Here is a 5,657-nt window from a genome sequence, read left to right as displayed (position 1 = left end):
AGGGCATTCAGAGGGCATTTCAGGCCAATAGCAGTGGCATACGGGACAACTAGTGTTAATATTTGGAGGGAAAAATTTATGCTGAGGCCAAAGTTATAGAAAATTCTAAATGAGAAGTTTAGAGACTACAGTAATGTCTATTTTGTTATTTCTGGAACTATAACCTTGAGCTAACAATTGGCTTACAAGGATCTGATGCCCTGAGGTGTGAGGTGGGGCTAGGAGCAGGACTTGTGCAAGGCACCACTCCCTCCACACACACCTGGGACAAATGACCCTGACTGCCTAGGCCTGACCCTGCGGCCTGTCACTCCTCCCCCCTTCCTGTGTACTCTTCGGGCGTTTATTCTAGGGGAAGTGGTGGCGGGCCACAGCCATCACCATGCGTGGCTGGCGACCCAGGATGTACTGGGTCCTCTCTATGGATTTTCTTAGCTATGGCAGGTGTTTTTGCTGTGTCCAGGAGCCGGCATCTTGTGCACAGGTGCGCCTGTTTGCTTTCCCTCCTCCCCTTGTGCACAAGCGTGGCAGCTGCAGGTTTTTGCAAGCGCTTTTGTAAAGCAGCTGATTTAAAGTTACTTTAGACCGAGAGGCCTGGCAAACTAGTTGGAACGACTTAAGTCGTAAGGTACTATGCTACAGGTTTTTCATGGGGGGCAGGGTCCCAGTGCCTAGTCTTTCCTGAGGGACAAGGGACAGGTGAGAAGGAACAGGACTTGTGCATAGTTCTAGAAGGGGCTTGTAGGCCCAAGTTTGGAGCCGAGCTAGTGGCCCCTGGATTCCTCAGCCCCAGGGTCTACATTGCTTGGCACCATAGTTGTGTGTTAAGATTTTTTAAAAATATCCTTAAAGACTTAAAGAGAGAAAGGGGAAAATAGGCATTTGCCTGCCAAGGCCAGAAATCTCTGTTTCCTTTCAGCCAGGAAACAGGAAGTGCGTGCCGAGAGAGATGGGGAACAGGCCCCAGAGAACAATGGAGGCCCCTCCAGAGAGGAAGCGGAACTACGTCAAGGGCCCGAGGGGCTGCAGGAAGCTGACCTCTCCCGCTGGGTGCCTGAGGGGCCAAGGCATAAATTTAGTCTGAGTTCTTTCCTGATGAAAAGCTCAAAGGCTCTGTTGGGGGGTGGGCTGACCTCCGTCCCTAGGGAATCAGGGCTGCTCTAATGGTGCCCTCCTTTTCCCTATAGGTAAACCGAGGCCCAGATGTCAGGGATAGGATCCCATGGTTGTCTTCTGGGGACTGAGAGGTTCTGCCAGCATGAAACTCCTCTCCCACCCTCCCCACCAAGTAAACCTAAGCAGGGCCACCTGGAGCCATGCTGGGCTGTCCAGCCTAGCTCTGTCGCTGCAGCTGTGTGGCCCCAGGCAGTTTGCCTCACCTCCTGCGCCTGCTTTTCCATCCTTCCCTGGCACTGAGCCTGGCTGGAATGGGCAGGGGTGAGCCTCCCCTACTGGACAGGCACTGAGCCCAGGCTCCCTGGAAGCACCGTGAGTATGTGGTGTGGGTGGTGGAGGTGGGGACCTGGAGGGGCTGGGCTTGGCTGTGGCTCAGCTGAGGCCTCTACATCACAGCAGCTTAATTCCGATGTAGTTCACAGACACGCAATTCAGTGGATTTGAGGACTGTCCCAGGGTTGTGTGACCATCATCACAGTCCATTCTAGAACACTGTCACTACCTTGAGAGAAATTCCCATCCTCAGCCCAGGTGACCACTGGTAGGTTCAGGTGACCACTAAGGGGTTGTCTGTCTGTAGATGTGCCTGATCTGCACAGCACGTCCAGATGGTGGACAGAGCTCAAGGTCACACGGAGTCAGACAGGGCCAGGTCTTTCACCGACTGTGTTTTCCAGGTTCCTCCAAGTCACAGCAGGGATCAGAGCTTTCTTCCTTTCCATGATTGAATAATATCCCATTGCATGGTGGGCCAACCGTGTTTGTCCACTCATCAGTGGATGGGCACTTGAACTGTGCCCACCTTAGGCTGTTTTGAACATGCTGCTATGGACACATATGTGCAAGATTTAGAAGGGCCATATGTATTCTTTACCTCAGGTTTGCCTCTGGGACAGAAGTCTCAGGGTCACATGGCAAGTCTGTATCAAATCCCGGGAGGAATAGCCAGGCTACTGTCACAGTGCTGCTCCATCCGCCTAGACCTGCGGTTTCCAACCACCCAGCCTCTGGCCAACCCAGGGAAGCTGAAGGGGCTGCTGGGGGCAGGTAGACGTAGACGCGGGCCCCTATCCTGCCAGGATGCAGGAAGGTGAGGCCAAGGTGGAGAGGGGACTGCACACCATTGTGGCCTCCCCTGGGCCAGGCACAGAGCTGACCAAGTCCTTGTAAGGTTCTTGATGGCAGGATGACCTGCCCAGAGCCCCCCAGGAGCTGACCCCAGATGTTTCCAGGGCTGCCCATTGGAATGTCTCCTGATCTGCCTCAGTGCCCAGGAAGCAGTGCAACCCCCGCCTGGCCTTGTTGTCCCCTATGCCACCCTGCTCTGATCCAGGGAATAGAGACACCAGACCAGGGAGGCCAGGACTCTCTGCCCCCTCAGCCTGAAGAGCGGGCAGTACTGGGGCACAGCACTGGTCTGGACTGTGTCAGGGTCTTCCTAGGCTCAGGGAGTCCGGGTTTCTAGGAAGTCTCAGCCAAACCCCCATTCTCTCTGGTCCTCTGTCTCCTCACTGAATCTTCAGGCACATGGAGACCCTGCCTCCATCATCACCCCTGCTGTGCCAGGAGGGAACCATGACTCAGAGAGGCTGAGTGCTTGCTTGAGTCCAGCAGCTGCATGTGGCAAAGCCAGATTAGAATCCAGGTCACTCTGAGTCCCCGTGGCCAGCACCATGCCCACCGTCCTCTCAACCTCCTGCTCCTGGTTCTAGGACTTGAGTGGTGGGGACTAATCAGGAGCTCTTGGCCTGGGTCCTCGTCTTCTGTGCCTCCTGCATGGCCTCCTGGACTCCCCCCAGTGCTCTGTGTCCTGCTCTGTCCTTCCTCTTTGCCCCAGAGGATGACCACTTGAAGGTGGCCCTGGACTACCATGACATCGTCTGGATTTAGCCAGGATGTCTCCATCCCCCTCCCCCACTGTCAGGCCTTGCTGGGGAGCTCAGCTTCCTGAGCTGAGCCCTCTTCTGGACAATGGCCGGAAATCTCTGACTCAGGCTGCAGCCCCCAGCCAGCGGTGGGGGTAGGAGGGCTAGTAAGGGCTGGTGAGTGGGGGGATTGGTGAATGGGGGATTGGTGAATGGGGGAGCTAGAGAGTAGGGGCTGATGAGTGGGTGAGGTTGGAGGTGGGGAGGTTGATGAATGGAGTGTTTTGTTTGTTTGTTTTGCAGTACTGGGTCTTGAACTCAGGGCCCACACTTTGAGCCACTCCGCCAGTCCTTTTTGTGTTAGGTATTTTCAAGATAGTGTCTCACAAACTATTTTTCCAGGCTGGCTTCGAACTTCGATCCTCCTGATCTCTGCCTCCTGAGTAGCTAGGATTACAGGTATGAGCCACAGGCGGTGCCTGGCTTGAATGAAGGGATTGTGAGTAATGGGTGTTGGTAGGGGAGTGGTGAGTGGTGGGAGTGAGTAAGAGTTGGTGAGTGAGAAGGCCCATTTACCAGCCTCTCCTAGCTGCCCTAGGAAACCTGCCTGCCATGTCTCTGTCCCTATGTGGACACTACCTTTCGAAGGCCTGGGTGGCCTCAGGCCCTGCACTTAGAGAGGGACCCTGCCTCTCTCCCGGCCCCAACAGCCTCCAGGTTGAGAGGCAGAGCTGGGGCATAAAACTGGTCTAAGGCATTGATGATAGTGATGACAATGACCATACTTACTGGTTGGGGGCACAGGCTCTCAGCCACCTGCACAAGGCAGGGGCTACTTTAAAAGGAACAACGTCCAGAAGGAGGACAGAAGCTGCCCCTCTGAGAGAAGCGTCAGCCCCTCAGCCTCTCCAGCTGCAGAAGGACCAGGACACAGCCAAGCAAGGTTTCCACTGGGACCTGAAGAGGCCTTTGCCTGCAGCTTCCCCCACGGCATCCACGGCCAGAGCTGTGGCCTGCAGGCCTGTGCCATGGGATGGCTGGAGAGGGACAGGAAGGCCACTCCAGGTCTGGGGATGACTTTTTTTTTTTCGGTGGTGCTGGGGTTTGAACTCAGGGCTTCACACTTGCTAGGCAGGCGCTCTACTGCTTGAACCATTCCACCAGCCCATGATTTATTTATATTTTATTTTACCATTCCAAAATGAGAATGAATTTGTTTGTTTGTTTGTCATTCAGGTTCTGAATGTACAGTACCAGGCGTGGGAACTTGCCTACCCCTGGTCCTCTGCGATGCACAATTCAAGTGGACACCTTAGGCCATTGAGCAATCATGTGCCCCGTGGTACCCCACCACAAGGGACCAATTGTGGGGTTAATTGTGGGATATCTCCAGGCCCCACCTGTTCCCCGGGCAGTCCCTCACTCCCGTCTGCCGCTCCCCGATCTCAGCGTGCCCTGTGCCCTGCGGCCACACGCCCTGTGCTCTGCACGATGCCGATGAGTGCGCCTGGGTGTTGCTCCCTTTCCTTGCTGAGTGGGATTCCACAGTATTGGGACCCACTGTTTATCACAAACACATTTTAAAAGAAATGGCCCCTCTTCTGAAAAAGTTAACCATAAATGACCACACTTTCCTCAAAGGATCTGAGAGCAGATTCCAGCAGGTACACAGCCCGCCCATCCTCCGACTACTCACAGGAACTCATGGGTGGGTAAGAAAAGCATGGCACATCCAGACCACGGAAGATCCTTCAGCCACAAAAAGGAAAGAGGCTCTGATGGAGCGTGCGGCTCAGAGGTAGGATGCTCACCTAGTGTGTATGAGTCCCTGGGTTAGATCCCCAGCACCACAAAACAAACGAATACCTAAAAAGAAAAGGGCTGAAGCTCCAATTCATCCACCACACAGAGAAACTTGAAAACATCATACCCCGTGGAAGAAGCCAGACCCAGAAGAACGAATGCCGTGTGGTCCATTTAAGTGAAAAATCCAGAATGAACAGCAGGCCAGTGATCCCCAGGAGCTGGGGACAGGGTTTCACGTTGAGGCAACAAAAAGGTTTTGGAATGAGATGGTCGTAATGACACCACACTGCAAAGGTGATGAACTCATCAGAGTGTACTTAAAAGTGCTACGAACGGCCAGAAAACTGTGCAGGTGCTCCAAAAATTAAAGTGAATGAAAGCAGAATGTGGGAGAGACGAGTTCGAGTTCACCGCAGCACCCTCACGAGAGCCCAGGGGGGACACACCCAAGTGGCCACCAGAGGATGGGAGAGGAGTATGTGCTGCCACTCAGCAGAGAGGGAAACCCAGCCTGGGGGACCTGCAGAGCAGTGTCAGGTGACGTGGAGCCAGGCACAAAAAAAGCTCTGCATGATCTCACTTTAAGAAGTGCAGCTCAGGGGGTGGGGGCGGGGGGAGAAATGAACCAAGCCTTGTATGCACATATGAATAATAAAAGAAAAATGAAAAAAAAAAGTGCAGCTCACAGGGACGGGGCAGAGGTGTGGGCAGAGGCTGGTGAAAGGATATAAGATTTCAATGAGAAGAAAGTTCAAGAGCTCTGCGGTACAGCGTGACGGCTGTAATTAATAACAATAATGGATGGAGTAC

General features: G+C 53.9%; 1 long non-coding RNA gene across 1 annotated transcript; it reads left to right on the top strand.

The window, feature by feature from the left end:
- The first annotated feature begins 1,064 nt into the window (after positions 1 to 1,064).
- On the top strand, positions 1,065 to 5,443 carry LOC141415745 (uncharacterized). Its single transcript, XR_012440700.1, has 3 exons — positions 1,065 to 1,488; positions 3,444 to 4,106; positions 4,278 to 5,443. It is a non-coding gene; the product is annotated as an uncharacterized lncRNA (long non-coding RNA).
- Positions 5,444 to 5,657: the final 214 nt, after the last annotated feature.

The sequence above is a fragment of the Castor canadensis genome, chromosome 13 (genome assembly GCF_047511655.1).
Source record: "Castor canadensis chromosome 13, mCasCan1.hap1v2, whole genome shotgun sequence".
Taxonomy (NCBI): Eukaryota; Metazoa; Chordata; class Mammalia; order Rodentia; family Castoridae; genus Castor; species Castor canadensis.
The sequence above is the reverse complement of the archived record's forward strand: the minus strand, read 5'-3'. Positions and strand labels throughout refer to the sequence as shown.